Below are 22,928 nucleotides of genomic sequence, written 5' to 3' on the forward strand. Positions count from 1 at the left end.
AGAAACATGATCTTCATTGGATTTCTGGAGGATAAAACTGAAATCATTGATGATTTCAGTAAAACACAGTCTTATCTTATTTCTTAAGATACCTTGCTTTACTGAAATCATCAATGATTTCAGTTTTATCCTCCAGAAATCCAATGAAGATCATGTTTCTCTTATCTTCTCAGGCTGACTTATACCTCTGGCATTTTTTTTTTTTTTTTTTTTTTTTTTTGGCACAAGCACATCTACAGTCTTGTCAGTCTGTACATCCATTACTCCAAATTAGTAATAAGTTGTACAACTATATAAATATCAATGCTATCAAAATTCAGTTTGTGGCCTTGTCTACACTTCAGTGGAGAGGGCAAGGAGATGTGTGTTTATGGTATTGATTATGGAAGATCATGAGCTTAGATCATTTGAGCATTAGAAGGTTAGTCAAATGATGAAGAGGAGGAATGGAGTGTGCTTTTGCTAGCAAACTTTAAACACGATTAGTGAAAGAAGATCATTAATGTATTAAGAAAGAGCATGGGTAGAAGTACAAACCTTGTGGTACTCTAGCTTTGGTGGGAAGAGGAAACTGGGAAAGTCAGTTTCCTCTCCAGCAATACAGGTTAAACTGGCAACCAATTTGTAAAGTGCAAAAAGCAGACTATAAGCTAAGGCAAGAAGATTAGTAGTTGGGTAAGGAGGCCTCTATGGCAGACCCAGTTGAATTCGGCAGAAATGCCAAAAGAGACCATGAATTTTTCCAAACCTTTCTATGGCTTGTGTCCAGTGGTGGGTAAGGTGAGGCTAGTAGGTTTGCTGTGGTGTGTGAAGCAGACTCCATATTCATGATCACTTAATTGTTGGGCCTGCAGTTAGTTAAGAAGCTGACTGATGATGATGATCCCCAGTAGTTTCAAGAGGATTGAGGTAAGAAGAATGGTGCAGTAGTTTGATGGCTGACGTCTACCTATTTCAGAGAGGGAGATGGGCTTGCATCTATAGATCTAGAAAAGTAGAATCCATTCTGGTGGTCACTGATTAATGGTTAACCTCCAGGGAGCTAAGAAGTTTATTGTTAATGAACCTTCATGATTTTGGAGGACTGAGGTCGCGAGTAATGTTTAATAGTCTGATGAGAGAGTTGTCTCTCTTATTTTGGAAAGTGCCAAATATAGATTGCTTGCATTGTTTTGCTGTGGATACTGACTATAAAATGTTTATTATGCCCAAAGAATGAATGAGAATGAAGTTGATTCATTAGATTTGAAGCTAGACTGTGAATGGATGTTGACCAGCAGCTGCTCATGTTCATGCTTATAGAAAAGAAGCAGAAACAGAACATTTGTGCAGGACTTCAGCTTTATTCCATTGAATTTTGATGTTCCTCCAAATGAATCTGAACAGAACAATCCATAATAACAAAGGCTACAAGAACAAGGAGTCCTGTAAACTCCAGGATAAGAGAGAGGAAGATATTTTCCTTTTGGAGAGATGAAGAAGGGATTCATTTACAAACTGGATGGAAAGAAACTTGTAGGTCAATCTGGCAAAGAAGTCTTGCAGTTTTCTCTGATAGTCCATTAACATATGTAATCAAAATTTTGGAAACCTCTTCTCGAAGGGGGGGGGGAATTAGGGTGAAAGCCATAATTATTAATTATTTTATTGATTATGGCCTTCATCCTAATTCTCCTTGAGAAGTTTCTGAAATTTCAATTCCATATGTTAAAGGACTATTAGAGAAAACGGCAAGACTTCTTTGCCAGATCAACTTGCAAGTTGCTTTCCATCCAGTTCATAAACTAAATTCCTTCCTTGTCTCTCCAAAAGACAAATATCCTAGAGTTTACAGAATCTCTTGTTTTTACTGCCTTGGTTGTTATGGGCAGACAGGTAGTTCTGCTCAGATTCATTTGGAGGAACATCAAGAATATATTTTACTTCAATAGTCTGATAAGTCTGGTTTAGTTAGCCACACCTTATCAACTAGACATTGAATTCATTGGAAAAAAAAACTCAAGTCCTGCACAAAAGTTATTTTTTCTGGAAAGATTATAAAAAGTTGCAAAGCACACATTCCCAGTCCTAACCTCAACAAAAATGATTGCCTTAATCTTTCTCAATTTTGAGAAGTCATCCTAAATAACACTCCTCGTTCGTATGTTTCATAAAATTGTAATTATTTAAATTTATTTCTTCGAATTTTAATAGGTGTAGATGTAATTATCCTCCTGCAGATGATAGCATGTGCACGCACACACTTGCAATTTAAGTGTTTTGTGCTTATCTTTTTTTCAACTGTCTTGATAATGGCTATGAAACCCAGCTGAAAAGTCTGCAAATATTAAATAATTTTTCATAATGTGTCATCTGTTATTTTAATTTTATTATTATTTTTGTTCAAGTTTAGCATTCTTTAAACTGTCTTGTTGTAATACATTCAGTAGCCAAGTATAAGCTATGAACTGTCATGTACATAGGCCTATCTATTATGTATTATCAATTTGTTAATTTTTTACCATTTGCTAGGTAACCCTGTTTTTGTCTAATTTTATGTGCTGTTGCATTTATGCAGACATGCAAGGAGTTAATAGATGATTTAACATAGCATAAAATATTATATACCTGATAAGAATAGAATTTTAAGCATTTTTATGTTGTTTTTTTTCCTCCTTAGGTATTAAAAGAAAATTTGGCAATCTAAATGGATCAAGAAATTTTAATACATGGAAACCTTCATAAGAGTCATATAAAGAACTTGAATAACTAAATTTATGCATATTAGCTTGGCACCATATGAAAACACAGAGAAGTAAAAAAGTTTGGGGGCCATTCAGTGAAGATTTTGTTACTTAGAAAAAATTCCTAGCAGAAATTCTATGTAAAAATTCAAAACTCACTCAAAAATCAAGAGGTTCTTTTGGATATTGTTTCTTCTGTTAATTGTTGTGATAACTCCACTCTAAGTAGTCATTTTTGTCATATATGTCACTACTGTATACCTCAGCCAGTCTTATAAATATGAAGACCATAGATAGAAGGATCGTCTGAAAGTAAATGTGTGAGTATATATATATATATATATATATATAAAATTAAGTTATATAAGCATATTTAGTCCTTTGTTTGTTGATAAGAATAGTTTAAAAGCTATCTGATTAGATGAGCTTTTAAATTATAAACATTGTAAAGAACAAGAACAAGAAGCCATTCCTGAAACTGTATAAAGAATGGTAAATAGGATGTGAGGAGTAGATTTTTTTTTTGCATGTAGAATGGTAGGTGATTGGAATGCATTACTAAAGAGTGTTGTGAGCATGAGGACTATAAATGAATTTAAGAATTACTGGCGTTTTAGTATTTAGGATGTGCATCCTAAAATTAGTCTGTCTTCATAGAGGCATGTTTTAATATTAATCATTAATTGGTTGCGTATTACTTGCACGGGGATCATACCAACTAAAATCTAGATGATGTTTGTTTGTAACTTTTTGAATGATGGGTCACCTCCAAATATGCACATCACTTCTTTCATACAAGACTATATCTCTTAACTGATGTTATCTGCCACTTACAGGGAGAGAGAGAGAGAGAGAAAAAAAATCAAATCATTCCTCTGTGTTTTAGCCTCTGTAAACTAATCTAACATTTCTTTGACCTCACCCAAATAAACTGAAACACTCTTACTGGAATGAAGGCCTTAACTCCTATTTGTTTAAAACTCCACACTGCTTTCCAGACTTGATTTTCCAACAAATATGCCAAAGTGCTTCAAGAAAAAATCCAGCATATCATGGTGACTGAAAACCAAAGTTTGAGCTTCACACTTGGCTCATGCTGCAGCATGACAGTTACACAAAAACCACCAGCAAATCCAAATCAGACTATGCATGGGACAAGTGCAGGAAACTTACCTTCCGCTTATATGTTAAGTTCTGATAACATGTAATATAACTTTTGACAAATTTAACTAATATAATACAACTTTTGCTAATACTCCTAACAATGTAAGTCCTAACAGTGATGACTTACGAAACTTGTAGAGTTATATTTGTTTATTATTATTAATAAAGAGACCTCAAGGGAGTTGGGGCTCATTCAGGGAAGCAATATACTATATGCAACAGCTGTCCTACTTGTTCTTGAATTCATTCACTACTTGCACACAAAACATCCAATGGCAATCCATTCCAATCATGCACAGCTCTATGAAAGAAAAATCTAGACCCCCCCCCCCTTCTTGGCGGCATTCATTCTCAGCTTCCAAGGGTACCCTCTCATCCTTTCCCCACCTTCCATAAAATGAAAAATTTCATTAACTGAAATCCTGTATGACTCTTTCAGAAGTTTGTAAGTCTCAGTCATATCATCCCATTTTCTCCTGTTTGCTAGTGTCTACAGTCTACAAATTCTCAATCAGTCTTCATAATCTGTTCCACAATCCTGATATCATTTTTAACATTCATCTTTGCACTCTCTCCACTGTATCAGAATCACAATGGAAACCATGAGACCAGACCTGCATGCAATAGTCCAGGTGAGATCTTATCAAGGCCTTGTAAAGAGGCAAAATGGCATCCTTATCTTTACATGAGAAAGTTCGTTTTAGCATTACAATTATCTTTTGAGTTGTATTTTCTACATGGTCCCTTAACTTCAACTTCCTATCTACAAACACTCCAAGATCCATCTCCTGATCAGTTTCGTCTAGCAGGTGATTATAGGAAACTCTGTTGTCACTTAGCATCAGTATGTTGGGCAGATGAGCTGAGCAGAAAGGATGTTGACAGTGCATGGAAACTCACAAGGTATTATCTGACAAAAGCAGTGTATAACTGCATATCAAGGGTTAAGTGAGTAAATAGAGTAGGAGTGAAATGGATGAACAGTAAAATCAAGCAAGCTGTTCTTGAAAAGAAAATGTTATGGAGGAGGTACAAGACAGTTGGTGGTGATCGGATCCATGAAAAGTACAAAGTGCAGGCTAGAAAGGTGAAGGTGCAGTATGAGAGAAGATTGGCTGGTCAGGGCAAGGTTAACTCAAGAGAATTTTTCTGCTATATGGCAAGCAAGAGAAAGAATAATTATGGCAGGTTGACACTTGTGGATAGTCATGGCAGCAGAATAACATTTGCAAAGGATATAGTGGAATTGTTGAACGAGCACTTTATCAGCGTATATCATACTGGTGTAAATGATGCGGTGCAATATATAGAAGGGAGGCAAGTATTAGAAGAATTGGAAGTGAAAGAATCAGAGGTGTATCAGATGTTGGTTGGATTAGATGTTAATAAGTCTGTGGGAATGGATGACATATTACCACATATTCTTAAGGAATATGCACCACATTTGGCTATACCTTGACTTGGTTATTTAATGAAAGTCTTGCAGTGGATAAGGTTCCTAAGGAGTGGAAAGAAGACAAAATAGTACCACTCCACAAGCATCGTTCTAGGACAGAAGTCCCCAATTTAAAACCAGTCCGTATAACTGCAGTTGTGGTCAGATGTTGGAAAGATTTGTTAGGAATAGAATACAGGATTTGGTTGATGAACATAGCATTCTTTATGATGGTCAGCATGGATTTGTAAAGTGTAGTTCCTGTTTTAGCAGTTTACTTGCATTTTATGATAAGGTAACAAGTGTGTTAGATAAGGGAGAATCATATACAGTGATATTCTTGGACCTTGCAAAAGCGTTTGCCACATGATAAGTTGGTGTACAAGTTGCAGAGGATGGGAATATATAGTATATTGATTAGATAGATCAGAGATTGGCTCTCTGAATGATATCAGGAGGTTGTGTATGATGGAGCAGTATCTCAAAAAAGGAGGGTAATCAGTGGTGTGCCCCAGGGTTCTGTTCTTGGGCCTCTGCTGTTTAACTTATTTGTAAGCAATATATCATGTGGCTGACTGGGGAATCTTCATTTGTTTACTGATGATGTAAAGTTGGAAAGAATTATAAGTAGCACTGCTGATGTTAATTCCCTTCAGGAAGATTTGAATAAATTACTTGGACAAAGGAGTGGGGTTGTAGTTTTTATATTAATAAATGCAAGGTGTTGCATTTTGGAGTGCAGAAATATAGGGCTGTGTGCTATATTGATGGTGCTCTACTGCAGGAAGTGGATGGGATTAGAGATTTGGGAGTGGTGATTGACAGTAGACTGAAGTTTAGAGGGTATATTGCTAGTGAGGCTGCACATTGTAGCCTGCTATGATAAGAAGTACTCTAACATGTAGGGATAAGGAAGTGGTTGTGCCACTGTATAAAGCACCGGTCAGACCACACTGTTGTGCTCAAATCTGGTCACCTGGTTTTGAGTGTGATGTAGAGACATTGCAGAGGGTCGAGGCGAGTGACTAAGACAATATCAGGACTTTTTTTACTGCTGGCTACGGAGAGAGGTTGAAAAAATATGGATTGCATTGTTTCATGGATAGGAGGAAAAGAGGCGATATTATGTGACAACTTCAAGGAGTCCAAAGACTCATCAAGGGTGGACACCTACTCTACAACTCTCCATCGCACCACTCAATCCAACTACAGTGAACTGCATCATCCACACCAATGCCATCTATTGCCCACCACCACCACTAGTATTTTCACAGACAATCACAAACATCCATGCCCATGGATTTGAACCCACAGCCTTTTGGGTGGAGAGCTGATATGCTAACCACTTGGCCAACCACACTGGCTATGATATGATATATGATAGAGACATTTAAGTTAATGAGATGATTTTATCGGATTAATCCAATAGGATTATAAAAAGAGTAGAAGGTGAGAAGGGAAAAAACCAGAGTTCATCCCTGGAATTATGTACGAGTGTGGTGAAAAGGGGATATGAGGAGTAGATTTTTTACATGGAGAATTGTCAGTGAACAGAACACATTACCATAATGTGTTGTTAATCCAAGGAGTGTTAAGGATTTTGAGATTTGGTATGATAAATATGTTGTCAGTTGGTGGAAAGTTCCTACTAATATATCTCACTAAATACAGGGTGTTTCAAAAAGAATGTCCCGATTTGAAATTTGTATATCTCTGCAACCACGAACCACAAATGAATGTGACTTGCACCATGTGAATGGCCTTGGCCCAGAGTTTGATATGACGACCACTAGATGCCACTACTAGCACCCAAATAGCTGCTACACTTAGTTAATGAGAAGATGGCATCTAGTTAACAGAAGGCGTTTTGTGTTCTCGATTTTAGCAAGACTGAGTCCGTGATTACGGTGCAGCGTGCATTTAGGACAGTGTTACAGAATTGATCCACCTCTGGACAAAAACATTCGTTGTTGGTATCGACAATTTCAAAAAACAGGGTGTTTATGTAAGGGAAAGAGTCCTGGACGACCATGCACCTCAGAGGAGGATGTGCAACGAATTCAAGAGGCTTTTCAGTGAAGTCCATGCAAGTCTACTTGTGCTAGCCGAGAACTTACCATCCCTCATGTGACTGTTTGGAGTATGTTACGATGACGTTTGCTTATGAAGCCATACAGATTGCAACTGGTGCAAGCTTCATGTAGGTGACAAAAAAAAAAAAAAAAAGAACAGATTTTTGTGCTAATTTGTTAGAGGACATGGAGGACGACACCTTCCTACAAAGGTTGATTTTTAGTGATGACCTGCTGACTTGGATGAGCTCAGAACCAGAATCACACTCTCAGATGTGTTTGGGATGAATTCAGCTATCGGCTTGATGTTGTCCGTGCAGCAGGTGAAGGGCAAATTGAGCATTTGTGGTGAGTGAAACTTTAGGCCTTACTTCATACTTGATAATTTATTTTGTAACTGTACCACATTTTCATTATTAAATATAATTATTTGAAATTGGTCATTCTTTTTGAAACACCCTGTATAATACGACATTGGATATCTAATCACTCCAAAGTGATTAGACTTTACATTTACTAGCATTGAACTGACATCCATTTTCCCATGCCCACAATTCCAGCCTATTCAAATCATTCTGCAAGTACTGCATATTAGCTGCATTCCTGATTACCTTATCTTTCCATCATACAGCTATTTGCTGATCACTTGTCAAATCCTTTCCAATGCCATTAATGTACAGATTGAATAACAGTGGACCAAGAACTGATTCTTGTGGTACATTAGTGGTTACCCTAAATCTTGCAGACTCACATCCCCCATTATCACTTTTTGATATGTCATTCAGCCATTCTCTTATCCACACTAATATTTTATAATCCAATCACATTTTCTCCAATTTATGCACCACTCTTCTATGCTGTATTTTGTCAGAATCCTTAGCAAAATCCAAAAGTATCATGGTATATCCATTCCCCTTGTCTAGCTCAATGGTAATATTATTATAGAATGTGAGCAAGTTGCTAAAACATGACCTTCCTTCATTAAATCTGCTGTTCATCGCAAAGTAGAGATTCTATGTCAACCCATTTCTGAATGCAAACCCTAACTAGCTTTTCCAAAATCTTTGCCACCACTCCTGAGATGCTGATTAGTTCGTAGTTGGCTACATTGGTTTTTGCACCACCTTTGTGCACTGGGATTACCATCCCTTCCTTCCATTCATGTAGAATCTTCCCTGTTCAGAGGCTCAAATTATATATCCTGGTCAAAGGAATAGCCAGTTCTGCTGAACACTCTTTTAGCATCTGTGTGGATATATCATCAGTTGCTATTGCTGAATTTTTATTCAGTTTGTGTAACAGCTCTAATACCTCTTCTTCCTTATACACCCGAGTTCCTTCATTCAGTGAAGTGGTATCAGTGAGTGCAATTTTGCATACACCAGGTTCAGAGCTTTTAGCAAAATGGGCACTTGTTTGTTGAACAACCTTTTTTTTTTTTTTTTATCTGTTGCCTTCACACCATCTGTATTCATTAGTTATTTTTTTTTCGTATTCATCCTTTCTTTTACTGGCAGCATAATAATAAAATTCTTTGTGGTTGTCTTTAGCTTGCAGAACCAGTTTCTTTTCATAGCTTTCCATAGAACAGTTGTAACTCTTCTGGCCTGCTGCTTATAATTTCATAATGGACATCATCCTTATGCACACAATATTCCTTCCCATCATCCCTTTCTTACAAATCTATTGCTTAATTAGATTACGCATCCATTTCACTTCTACTCTATTTATTCTTCAAACTCTAAGGACACATTTCGATATTGCATTGTTTAAATATTTTTAAATACTGGCCATGCATCGTTAATATCCTTCCCATCCAACAATTGATATCATGGTGCAGAATCCAGTATACTCCTCAGTTGGTCAGAATTTCCTGTTTTGCAGTTAAGCATGTGACTTCTTCTGAATGGAACATTCATAAACTTAGCCACCTCCCAAGTGTGAATACTACATGATCACTGTCACCATCTGGAGGCAGACTTTAAGTTCCTTCTGTCACATGCTGCCTGAGAAAGTTGTCTCACAACAGCTCAGTAAATTCAGTTGCATTCTTCTCATGAGATTTTACTGCTATCAATGTCTGCATAATTAAAGTTCCCCATTATGATCACTCTTTTCGGGCTCATCTTTATTTGGTGATGCATTTCTTCGTCACTAGCATCCAATCCACCAAGTCTGTAACAACTTTATTTTATTAAACTAATTTATTTATCTAAAAATGTGGTCTCAATACTGGAAGCTGTATACAGATTCTTGTTTTTATTCCAGAGAACTGTGCCTGGTGGAGATGGAGATGGCATGTTCAGGAAGCCCTGACTGTTCACTCTCATGCTACTTGCTCTAAGAATTATGTTTTTCATGATGAATAAAAGCAATCTTGCAAATTGTCAAAGATATAATAAGCTACATAAACAAGGAATCTGGTAAAAACACAGAAAACTAAGAGAAGGAAGCTTGTCCATAGGAGAATTTTATTGCTCTCCCCCATGGAAGGTTATTCACAAATGTATAGTACATTATGTACCATGGGTTGGCTAAAGATTTTTTTCCCCTATTTTTATCAATTATATATTTTTTATATACATATAATTGATAAAATTATATATATATATATATATATATATATATATATATATACACACTAATGTATTTTTAATTTATGTTTGACATAGTTCTTACTATGTCCGTGTGGTTAGCCTAGTGGCTGTGCATTTCGCAACCATATGCCTGGGGAAGGAGTGTCCCAGGTTCGATTTCCGTCGGTGACATGAGGAGCTAAAGGATCTACCTCAGCCATAGCCAAGTTAGTCGGTCTTGGGTGTGGACAGTAGGGTTTTTCCCCCAGTTTATCCTGAGGTTTTTCATCCTGCAAAGCAGGCAAACCAGCCTTGAGAACTCAACACTACAGGACATAGGATACACTGGGCGTAGGACTGACCACCTTATCCTGTGAACAGTTTGAGGTCTGATGATCATAAACCCTCTACACCGCAAGGTAAAAGAGGTTATAAAAAAGAAGAGATGAGATAGTTCTCACTATGTAAAACATAAACTGTTTTATGTTCCTCACATAGTCCTCACTATTTTTAGGTAGGAGATGAATTTCATTTCCTAGTATGAGACCAATGCCCTTCCCCCCTCCTTTCTTGGAGGTCTTAAATGGTTTGAAAAATTCCATGTTTTGTTTCTAGAGCAAGGTTTCAGGGTTATGTAAAAATAAAATTGCAAAAAAAATATAAAATTGATGAAAAGGGGGAGAGGGAATTCCTTAGCCCACTCACGGTACAAAATGTACTATAGGTTTACTGATAACCTTTCATGGATGGGAACCACATAAAAAAGTTCAGAACCACTGATCTTGAGACCAAATATGAAATGCTTTCAAGCCACTTCGAGTCTCCAATAAATGGGGTGGTGGTCTCACACTGGGCAATGAAATTCATCTCCCACCTAAAAACAGTCACAAATATCCATTGCCATAGCGGGATTCAATCCTGCAGCCTGTTGGAGAGTAGGTATGCCGACCACTCAGCCAAACAGGCTGGCCGTAAGAGAATGAGAGAGACGACAGAAAGGTAATATATTTACAGGATGAAATGCCACAAAAATGTTCCGAGGTTTTAATATATTTGCAATACATTTAAAAATTCCTTTCACATGAAGGAGAGGCATATGAGTGATATCCTCTTGAGAAGAAGAGACAGGAATTCTGCACCTGCTGAATGCATTATTGATTAAGACTTCACTGAAATCATTTCATGAGACAGTTGATCTAATATGTTGCAATACTTTCTGTAGAAGTTTATCTGAAGAAGATAAAGAGTGGAGATGTTTCAAAGTGTTCCATAAAATAGTTGACAATAATCGGAGAAAGAGGATTCCCCCAGCTGTTCTTTCATGTTGGTGAAATTTGTTTTGAAAGGTGAAATATCTAGCGTGAATAACAAAGTAAAAAAAAAGGTTTGACAGTATTAGATGAAAATTCCTTCTAGGGTGTCTGGTTGATGGTATCACCACCCATTTCAATGGTATAGTATCCTCAAAACTGTTGAATCACCAAGCAATGGCTATTTGTTCAAATAACACAGCTCTTGAAACTGAGTTCAGGGTCCTTCATACCGTTTTAGCCAATGGCAACAACCTGGATAAAATACTATTCCCCCCCCCACTCACACAATCCCTCCTGCAAACAGTACACAGGATCACAGCAAAAGTATTCCCCATCCTATATATTAAGGGTACATTAGAAATGATAGCTAAAGTTTTTTGTACTTGTACCATGCCACTTTCAAATCACTCATTCAGCTAACTTTTTTTTCATCTGTTCTCCTAAAAATCAACTTCATCTTCTTGTACATTCTGGAGTATATGAAGGTCCTTGTGCCTACGGTTTAGCCACTTTGGACAGAATGATAGATCAGTTAACATCCGCTTTGAAGAACACAAAAATTACATCAGTGATTGTCTGTATGGCAAGTTGGGAGTAGCAGATCTACTCTGGATGCTTCTTCACATGGGATTAAATGGAATAAGACATTGGTATTACATAGAAGTTGCTCTAGGTCTGAGAGGGTATTTTTATGATCAGCATCTGCCATAAAGCCTCCCCCCCCCCACAAACGTACACATGTAGACACAACCTCAACAAGTATGGTTGCATTAATCTGTTAAAGATCTAGGAGATAGTCATTCTGAGATCAGATAGGCTGATTTCTTGGAATTTATGGTTACCTTCCCTGTGGAGGGTGCCATGTTAAGACATTAATTCTGGTTCAGTTATAGTTTGCAGTGTTTTTTTTGTTTCTAGTGGTTTAGTTTACTGCCTGTTATAAGTTGCAATTATAATTTGTGCTCCAAAGATGCTGGGTAGAAAACTATCAAAATATTAGTTAGTTCAACAAATTACTTTATTTTTTTAAGAAAAAAAATATAGAATTTTTAAGTTAAGGGATATTATATCCCATATTGTTTCTTAGCCGAATAAGAAACTCAAAGAGTTTCATGCCGAATATAGATACTATATAAAGTTCGGTGATTCCAAGCGTGAGCAAATACCTGGATAGTGCAGCAACTGACCCTTGAAGGTAGTGCAAGCTGAGACAACTCATGTAAAAGGTGGAGCAAGCTCTGATCACTATTCTTGATATTTACCCATAATGTGAACTTAACTCCTAGGAGCTGATTATTGTTCAACATTATGAGAGAAGGTCATTACTCAGACCGGTTTTGACCTTTTTTGAAGTCTCATCAGTGAGCAGGTAGACCATGTTAATACCAAGCTTGTAGCGAACAGAACTTACATCCCTTTAATGAGAATTGCCAAGAGGTGTCCTATTAAAGTATTAACCTTTTACATGAGTTGCCTCAGCTTGCACTACCTTCAAGGGTCAGTTGCTGCACTATCCAGGTATTTGCTCACGCTTGGAATCGCCGAACTTTATATAGTTTCTATGTTCGGCATGAAACTCTTTGAGTTTCTTATTCGGCTAAGAAGAAACAATATGGGATATAATATCCCTTAACTTAAATATGTTCATGTTGCCGAATTGAAACTTTTGGCTCTTCATTATAATTAATACTTTAATAGGACACCTCTTGGCAATTCTCATTAAAGGGATGTAAGTTCTGTTCGCTACAAACTTGGTATTAATATGGTCTACCTACTCACTGATGAGACCTCAAAAAAGGTCGAAACCAGTCTGGGTAGTGACCTTCTCTCATAATGTTGAACAATAATCAGCTCCTAGGAGTTAAGTTCACATTATGGGTAAATATCAAGAATAGTGATCAGAGCTTGCTCCACCTTTTACATGAGTTGCCTCAGCTTGCACTACCTTCAAGGGTCAGTTGCTACACCATCCAGGTATTTGCTCACACTTGGAATCGCCGAACTTTATATAGTTTCTATATTTGGTATGAAACTCTTTGAGTTTCTTATTCGGCTAAGAAACAATATGGGATATAATATCCCTTAACTTAAATATATTCATGTCGCCGAATTGAAGCCTTTGGCTCTTCATTATAATTAATGGAATTTTTATTTATTTTTATTTTTATTATTTTTTCTTTTCTTTTTATTTTATAAAGGAACCTGTGAAATTTTGCTCCATTCCCCAAACTTTATGAAAGTTATGAAAATGTTGATATATATATATATTATTTTACTTTAGCTCCTGTGACTGCGCTTTTTAGAATTTTCTGTTAATTACTGTTCCAACTCTAGACTGAAAATCCCTGTGAAACATAGGCGATTTATAATAAAATATGATTTTCCACAAATTTTTCTCTTGTATTATTGTTATTAGTCCACCCATGCATGTTTCCACTGCTCCTCATAACCACAGACAAGACTGTGGTTATTTGGCTTTATAGTTTTACTGATGACAGTACATTTCTCCTTTTCATGTGGTAATAAATCTTTTAATGTTCAAATATCCTACACTTAAAAGATATTCCATAAATTGATTACTTTGCCATCTCCAATGAGGAGGTGACACCTGTTGAACTGCAAAGCTGCCAAAACACTGTCCCATCTTATTTCACACAAGAAAGATTACACTTCACCCTCCCCTTAGCTTAGATAATACTGAAATTTCCATGCAAGATCCAATTTCCTCTCTTCTTTAGTGAACTAAGCTAAGTCTGCTAAAGAAATCCTTAACTGGTAAGCAGTCAAATCCACTGTCTTCTCTGTCACTAATAAACTACACCTTCGAATCAAAACAATTAGAATAATCAAAGATGTGTTGAATGATTTATGATTCTAATCGATTGCATAGAAAATAATTATTATCAAATATGAATTAGCATAATCTAAATCTTCCTACTTTGTAGATTATATAACCATGTAAACACATAAAAATGTAATATAAATTATAAGAAAACTGTTATTTGAAAACATTCACAAAATTAGAATAATTTTTAGCTTGGTTCAAAATATTAGAATAATGCATAATTAAATGCAAAAATTGCAGTCAAAAGGATAAACATGATTAGTACTTTGTTGCATTCCCCCTTAGCTTTCATACTGTTCGTAAATGGTTGGGAATGTTATTTACTAGTGGTAGAGTCTTTTTATCAAAACATGCTCATATGGTCTGCAGACTAGAAACAAATTCATTTTTGTCACTTGGGGCAACTTCTTGAAGACGTTTCTTCATAATTCCCCACAAATTCTCGATGTGGTTTAAATCTGGTGCATTTGTTGGTCAACAGATTACATTGATTTGCCTTTCTTTGAGTCATCTAGTAGTGGTCTTGGAAGTGTGATGACAAGAAGCTGAATCTTGCAGATAAAGGAAATCACCATCACATAAATTTTCCAATGCTGGCAACATAAAGTGTTCAAGAATTTCTTGGTACACTTTAGAATTGACTCTTTGATACACAACACACAGCCCACCTGGACCCTCTGCGGTCATATAAGCCCATGCCATGACAGAGGTTGCAAATTTCATCGAAGTTTTCTTCATCTTTAAAAATTTTTTAAAGTTTTATGCATCACTAAAAAGCACCTTTTTCCAGTCCTCTTGATCCCACAAAAGTCTTTGCTTACACCATCGCACTGTAGCCGCTTTTTGCTTGGATGTCATAAGTGGCGTTGTCTTAGGCACATGTGATTTCAAACCCAATTTGTGAAGTCGTCTCAACATCGTACATTTAGACACATTCACATCTAGCTCTTTATTTTATATCTCCTGTGAAAATATTATTATTTTATTATTATTATTGTTCCGGGCAACTCCAAGGAGTCGACAGACTCATCGAGGGAGGCCCTAACATCATGTCAAGAACAACTATTCGACATTCACACAGTATCTATCATACCTTGCCTTGAACTCATTCACGGTTGTAGCACCCACAACAGACTCTGGAAGCTTATTCCACTCATTCACTACTCTCCAAGTAAAAAACCTAGCTCTAACACCCTTGTCAATCATGCTTTTGCCCAGCTTCCATTCATGGCCCCTAGTCCTCCCACCACCAGTCATATTTTCAAAAATATCTTCTGGATCAATCTTATAGAAACCCTTCAGTAATTTGAATGTCTCAATCATATCACCCCTCCTTCGCCTATCGACCAATTTCTGCAACCCACAAATCTTCAATCTATTCTCATAAGGTTCATTCCACAGACCTGCTATCATCTTGGTCACTCGTCTCTGGATCCTCTCCACTTCCTCCCCATCACGAAGAAACCCTGGTGCCCATAACTGGGCACAGTAGTCCAGATGGGGTCTTATCAAGGCTCGATACAGAGGAACAACAACTTGTTTGTCTCTGCATGTTAAAGTATTTTTCAGAAGCCAAGTGATTTAGTGAACTGTTTTAGTCACTTTTGCAATGTGCCCCATAAACTTCAATTCCCTATCCACCAACACTCCCAAATCCCTGGCCTCATCAATCTCCTGGAGTACGGTTCCACCAATGTGATATACTGCTGCTATTCTTTACACCCCAAAGTGCATAACCTTACACCTTGGCACATTAAATTGACATCCATTTTTCCTAGCCCAGTCCTCCAAACTATCCAAATCATCCTGTAAAATTTTGACATCCTGTGCACTCGTAATTGCTCTACCCAACTTTGCATCATCAGCAAACAAGTGAACACTTCCTCTCAAATCCTTTCCTATATCATTGATGAACAAATTGAAAAGCAGTGGTCCAAGAACAGAGCCCTGTGGCACTCCACTAGTCACAAGCCGTCTTTTAGACTCCACTCCTGAATAAACCACTCTCTGGTATCTCTCCTTCAACCACCCTCCTGTCCATCTCACCAACCCTATATCTATCCCCATCTGCTCCAGTTTACTGATTAGGGTTCTATGTGGTATCCTATCAAAACCCTTGGCAAGGTCCAGTAGTATTACTGTAAACCCATTACCCCTATCCAGTTCAGCCGTCACTGTGTTATAAAACGTGAGCAAGTTACTGAGGCATGATCTACCCTTCACAAAACCATGTTGTCCCCCATACAATATCCCATTTTCATCTATCCAATCCTGTATTCTTTTCTTGACTAATTTTTCTAAGACCTTGACAATGATTCCTGATATGCTAATCGGTCGGTAATTTACAACAGCAGTCTTGGAACCACCTTTATGCAGTGGAACTATTTTCCCCTCTTTCCACCCCCTTGGGACTAACCCAGACCCGAGACTCAAATTAAACAAAATGGTCAAGGGTACTGACAATTCTTTAGCTGCTTCTCATACAACATGAGCTGGTATACCATCCATTCCCACAGATGTATTGAAATTGAGGTTATGCAATAGACTACTCACCTCCACTTCATTCACCACAGTTCCCGTATAATCTACTGGTACATTCGTTTCTGCAATGTCACCACCTGGATGATACCTTACACTTCAGAAGCGTTTTTTCTTCATGATATTCTTCAATCTCCTCTCATCTCTTAATGTAGTTATCACCTTTCGACTGCTATTGTAGCGATTATTTTGAAAACTCTGGTTATTAGAATACTGTCTGAATAATCTACTCATGCTTGCTTGAGAACATTTCAATTCCTTAGCTATGAACTGTTGAGTTTGGTCTTCTTTGTGCAGAGACACCATACGAAATTTTTTAGCTTCCAATATGTCACTCGTTCAACCCATGTTTAGCAAATGATTAACTGAAATCCACGTGCAAATGAATCCGTATGCATGAGTCAGTCCTGCAGCTAATGAAATATATGCTATTTCTATGCTCTCTTCAAAACCAATCAGAAAAATTTGGAATATTCTAATATTTTGAACCATGTTAAAAATTATTCTAATTTTGTGAATATTTTCAAATAACAGTTTTCTTATAATTTATATTACATTTTTATGTGTTTACTTGGTTATATAATCTACAAAGTATATAGATTTAGATGACGCTAATTTATATTTGGTAATAATTATTTTCTATGCAATAAATTAGAACTGCAAATCATTCAACACATTTTCTTTGATAATTCTAATTTTTTGATTTTGAGGTGTAGATGTGTTTTTCTGTCCAAGACATTAATTCTTAACTGTACAACTCCTAATACTGTATAAATCTGAAATTCACCCTTCCCTTGGAACATTGTTTTTACATTTTGGTGTGGTGCATTATAAACCTTGCTAAAATATTTGATGCTGTCTGCTGGTCAACAACCATTTTGCTGTCCAGCTTCAAATGTACTGAACCAACTTCTTGTGCTTTTTTTTTTCCCTCTTTTTCTCTCTCTCTCTCTGTATGCTTTTGAAATGCAGCAGTACAATCTTCAAGTGTTTAAAAAAAAAGAATTATTGCCATTCAGTAAATCTCAGTTACTTTCTCCCTATTTCTTAGAAAATGATATATAAATTAATTGTTTGTTTGCTTGGGCACATGGAGAAATCCGTAACAGTGAATGACAGTATGTTGAAAAGTGCTGATATGTACTATAGAAATGTAGCATGAAAAATAACTAGGAAGAGTATTCATCTGACTGGTCAGATGAATTTACCATAAATCTTACTTTCTCTAGAATCTTCTAGAAAAAGAAAGTGAGATTTATAGTCAAATTCATGCTTTCTTTTTGGCAGTATTTTTTGCTAAGCTCTCATATTGTTTATGATTTTGAGCGAGAGCAGAAGCTGACTTTTAGTTACAATTTGTGCACCCAGAAATATTGCCCATTACACTGTTGTTTGTGTCTTTTGAATTCAATTTGAATTTTGAATTTGTGTCTTTTGTGAAAGTCAATAGACAGAGAAGGGTATTGTTGCAGGAATATAATCATAAGGGATATTGTCAAGGAAGAATGCACAGGATTGGAGAGAGTATTGTTACTGAATGATAGTAGATGATTTGCACTCAATAAGATTAAAAATTCATGAAACTAGAGTCAAAGGAAGCAACACACTGCAGTAGTCTAAGAGATGAAAAGAGAGAGAGAGAGAGAGAGAGATGTATCAGCAAAGTTCATTGAGCACAGGATGAATAATTATTATAGGGACTTCAACTATGGGAACACATATTGAAGGAAAAAAGGATGCTTGTGGGAAACCAAATAGAATTTATGAAGCTCCAGATATAATTAACTAAAGCAGCATGCAAGGTTTGGAATGTGGGATATGGTGATAGCATCAGAAGATTTGTCCACAGCCAAGTCACTTTGCTTTTGAGTAGGGATAATGATTATACAGTCTTGACCTGAAAGGTTGTGTGCAAGTGGAGTTTTCACTAAACAAGTGGTATATGTAACTACGATATTGCAATACCATGTCATAAGAAACTACAGGAAAAGGATGTAAATAATGCGGGCACATGGAGAAGTATTTGAGATGAACAGCATCAGACTGCTTATCTAGGGTCATGAATATGACCCTAGATAAGCAGTCAATCTAACTCAAATGGAAGTTAGATGGATAAGTAGCATCATTAGTCAAGAGCTGGAAAAAAAGTATGAACAGATAAAGAGAAATTTGATTAGCAAACTGTGAATAGTACAATGCATAAGCAACAAGGATGATTGGTATGGTAAGGAAAGCAACATCAGAATTAGCCAACATCAAGCAGCTGCTGATGTCATAGTGGCCAGTGTGAGAATAGACACAGATAAACTGGAAGTATGTAGGATAAGAAGAAATTTCATTGTTAATAAGTCAGGAGTGATGGATTGGACATCATCCCATGTGTTACGAGAAAGTATGAGAAATGTAGCATTACTTCCAACCAATCAATTTAATTGAATTCTCAGCATTGAGAGAGTCCCAAAGGAGCAGAATATAGAGATATATATGGATGTAGGAATCCTGCAGGATGAATTAAATAGACTTGCAGTTTGGGCAAAGGATAATGGTCCTGCTATTTCAATGAAGGAGAGTGTAAAATTATGCATTTGGAGATGAAAAGATTACAATCTGGGCATTACATAGATGGAACTAGGAGTTTTTGAGACAAGGTGATGGATAGAACATTGAAGTTTAAAGGACTTATTGCAAGTCCTTTAAAAAGAAGTCAAGTGTAAGAAGTATAAGGTGTCAAGGTAGCTAGGATGTTAATAAAGTAGAAATAAGAAGTTATTATCCTTCTTTGTGTGTCTTCGATACAACCACATCTGGGCTACTCTGTGCAAAGGTTTAGTTGTCTAGGTTTCTTGATGAAGTGGCAGGCAAATCAACAGGCATGTTTCCAAAATGGTAATTGGTTGGTGGCCTGCTCTCTATAAGGATAGATTGTAGTTTTATAGATTACAAAGTTTGATTGATTTTATTTACTTGATCTCTTAATAGTTATATTTTTGTTATATAAGGTTAGTTTATTGATCCTCAGAAGAATTATATGATTCAAAGCTTAAAATGATGAAGTGTTTGGAATTGCTATTAATTTTAAAATCATCATGAAATTCCTGAAAATTTAGTCTGTCATTATCAAGACTCCATTATTATCAGATGTAATATTTTAGTCTTCTAAGGCACTGTTAACTGTATCAGCCTTCTTCATGATTTTTTCCCCTACCATCTTGACATCAAACATCCATTCTACTAACCTTTCCTCTTCCATTCTGTTTATGTGATCATATCGCCTGAGATTTGATCCAATTCACATATTTCTGCATGTCAACAATGTCATGGGCTTTCCTAATATCTTCCCTTTTTTTTTTTTTTTTTTTAAAATATGATTCGGCAACCGATGGCACCTGTTCACTTTAATTTTCTCTATGATATCTGGGTTCTAGCCTTGGATTTTGGTCCATTGTTTTATTTCTGATCACATCTGAGATACATAAATTAATTGGTTTGAACTTGAATTGTCTTTTATAAGCTAGTTTAGTGTTTTCACTAATTTCTGTCTTATTCCATATTAGTGATACTTTAGTATACTGTGTGGATTGTAATGTAGCTTCTCTTTATATATAGGATTGAACTAGTTAATAATGAATTTGGAGACTTTCTGATTATCTAGCATCAAATCTTGCAGTCACTTATTTTGCTAGTTTGTATCTAGAGGGAGACCAAGTACAATGACTTCAGGGGAAAACTGTTGAGACCACATATGGACAAGAGACCAGATTTTCTCTGTATATGAGCAGAATGTTTGAGTCTATCCCCTTTCTTTGCACACAAAAATTCTCCCACAAAAATAGTCAAAAAATCATAAAAACAAACAAAAAAAATCCAACAAAAAACATAAAAAAAACAACAAAAAAGTAACAAAAAAATCCACCAACATTAATTCTTACCAAAAAAAAAAGTTTCTTCGTTCATTTCACCAACATATGTGGCCTAAAGCAATATAAACAATATGCACTATAAACACTACCTACAGTCATCTAAACCAGAACTGCTATTCTTATCTCCAACTTAGCAACCTCAATAACTACTTGTCTACCTTAACTGCTCTTTCTGCAACAAGGGCAACCTTGTGCATCCATCAGAACTGCCATACCATGCTAGAGATTGCGAAACCTCAAATCCTTTCTGTCTAATCTGCTTTGGCTTAAAATTTCTTTATCAGATCAACCTGCCCTTTTCATATGCTATCTCTATCACTCTCCAAACTGTTAATCACTCTGACCTCTTGAACTATTTCTCATTAAAGCTTGATGTTCTACGGTCAAAATACCCTAATAGTGCAGTCAGTCATAAAAATACTAGTGAATTGCAGACACACAAAAAAACTCCCATTAAAGTAACAAAAAAATTTAAAAGTATGAAAAATATAACAAAAAAATTGTAATAAATAATAAAACATATGCCACATTCCACCCCAAATAATATAATAAATTTAGTTTAATCCTTTATCCAAGTGTGAGCAAACAAAGTTTACGCCTGAAAGTATCTTCAGGACTGGGTTAAGGTGGTACAACACCAGGGCAACTCGTTTCAAAGGTGGAGCAAGCTACCAACACTCCTATCTCAGTATCTCCTATAATGCAAAACACATCTCCTTGCAGATATGTCTAATATTATGCATTAAGGGAAGGGCCACTACCCAGACTAGTTTCAACCTTTATTGAGGTCTCTTCAGTGGGAGCCAGGCCCAAGTGAAGATATCAGGCAGAAGCATTAGCAGGTCATCTCTACCTATAGGAATTGCCAATTGGTGTGCCACCCTTTTTTAATAATTTACTCTGGATTTAGAGAAAGATGTTGAAGGTTTATTTTTCACTTGGTTAGAGTATAATAAATTTAGTTTAATCCTTTATCCAAGTGTGAGCAAACAAAGTTTGCACCTGAAAGTATCTTCAGGACTGGGTTAAGGTGGTACAACACCAGGGCAACTCGTTGCAAAGGTGGAGCAAGCTACCAACACTCCTATCTCAGTATCTCCTATAATGCAAAACACATCTCCTTGCAGATATGTCTAATGTTATGCACTTGGATAAAGGATTAAACTAAATTTATTATACTCTAACCAAGTGAAAAATAAACCTTCAACATCTTTCTCTAAATCCAGAGTAAATTATTAAAAAAGGGTGGCACACCAATTGGCAATTCCTATAGGTAGAGATGACCTGCTAATGCTTCTGCCTGATATCTCCACTTGGGCCTGGCTCCCACTGAAGAGACCTCAATAAAGGTCGAAACTACTCTGGGTAGTGGCCCTTCCCTTAATGCATAACATCAGACATATCCGCAAGGAGATTAGCAGGTCATCTCTATAGGTAGAGATGACCTGCTAATGCTTCTGCCTTGGTGTCTCCATTACTGGACCTGGCTCCCACTGACGAGACCTCAATAAAGGTCGAAACTGGTATGAGTAGTGGCCCTTGCCTTAATGCATAGCATTACACATATCTGCAAGGAGATGTGCTTTGCATTATGGGAGATACTGAGATAGGAGTGATGAGGGCTTTCTTCACCTTTGCAATGAGTTGCCCTGGTGTTGTACCACCTTAACCCAGTCCTGAAGATACTTTCAGGCGTAAACTTTGTTTGCTCACACTTGGATAAAGGATTAAACTAAATTTATTATACTCTAACCAAGTGAAAAATAAACTTTCAACATCTTTCTCTAAATCCAGAGTAAATTATTAAAAAAGGGTGGCACACCAATTTGGCAATTCCTATAGGTAGAGATGACCTGCTAATGCTTCTGCCTGATATCTCCACTTGGGCCTGGCTCCCACTGAAGAGACCTCAATAAAGGTTGAAACTAGTCTGGGTAGTGGCCCTTCCCTTAATGCATAATATTAGACATATCTGCAAGGAGATGTGTTTTGCATTATAGGAGATACTGAGATAGGAGTGTTGGTAGCTTGCTCCACCTTTGAAACGAGTTGCCCTGGTGTTGTACCACCTTAACCCAGTCCTGAAGATACTTTCAGGTGTAAACTTTGTTTGCTCACACTTGGATAAAGGATTAAACTAAATTTATTATACTCTAACCAAGTGAAAAATAAACTTTCAACACCCCAAATAAGATCAAAACTTTTTCTAATAAAAAAAAAAAAAAAAAAACACACTTCCATACCCATTTCACCAACCAACATTTGAGGCATTAATACAAACATTAGTGACATACACCACCACCACTTATAGACATCAAAACTTGTTATCTTTTTTTTCCTAA

At 36.5% G+C, this 22,928-nt stretch overlaps 1 protein-coding gene across 2 annotated transcripts in view; it reads left to right on the forward strand.

Moving 5' to 3' along the window:
- The window catches only part of mahj (LisH and WD40 domain-containing protein mahjong), a 490,280-nt gene that overhangs the window by 34,148 nt on the left and 433,204 nt on the right, over nt 1–22,928 (forward strand). For both annotated transcript variants that reach the window (XM_090400879.1, XM_090400880.1), the window contains exon 2: nt 2,660–3,043. The gene's annotated coding sequence lies outside the window, so the exon portion shown is untranslated. The remainder of the gene's footprint in view (nt 1–2,659; nt 3,044–22,928) is intronic.

Source organism: Typopeltis vanoorti, chromosome 11 (assembly GCF_054136105.1).
Source record: "Typopeltis vanoorti isolate ZY-2024b chromosome 11, IOZ_Tvanoo_1.0, whole genome shotgun sequence".
Lineage (NCBI taxonomy): Eukaryota > Metazoa > Arthropoda > Arachnida > Uropygi > Thelyphonidae > Typopeltis > Typopeltis vanoorti.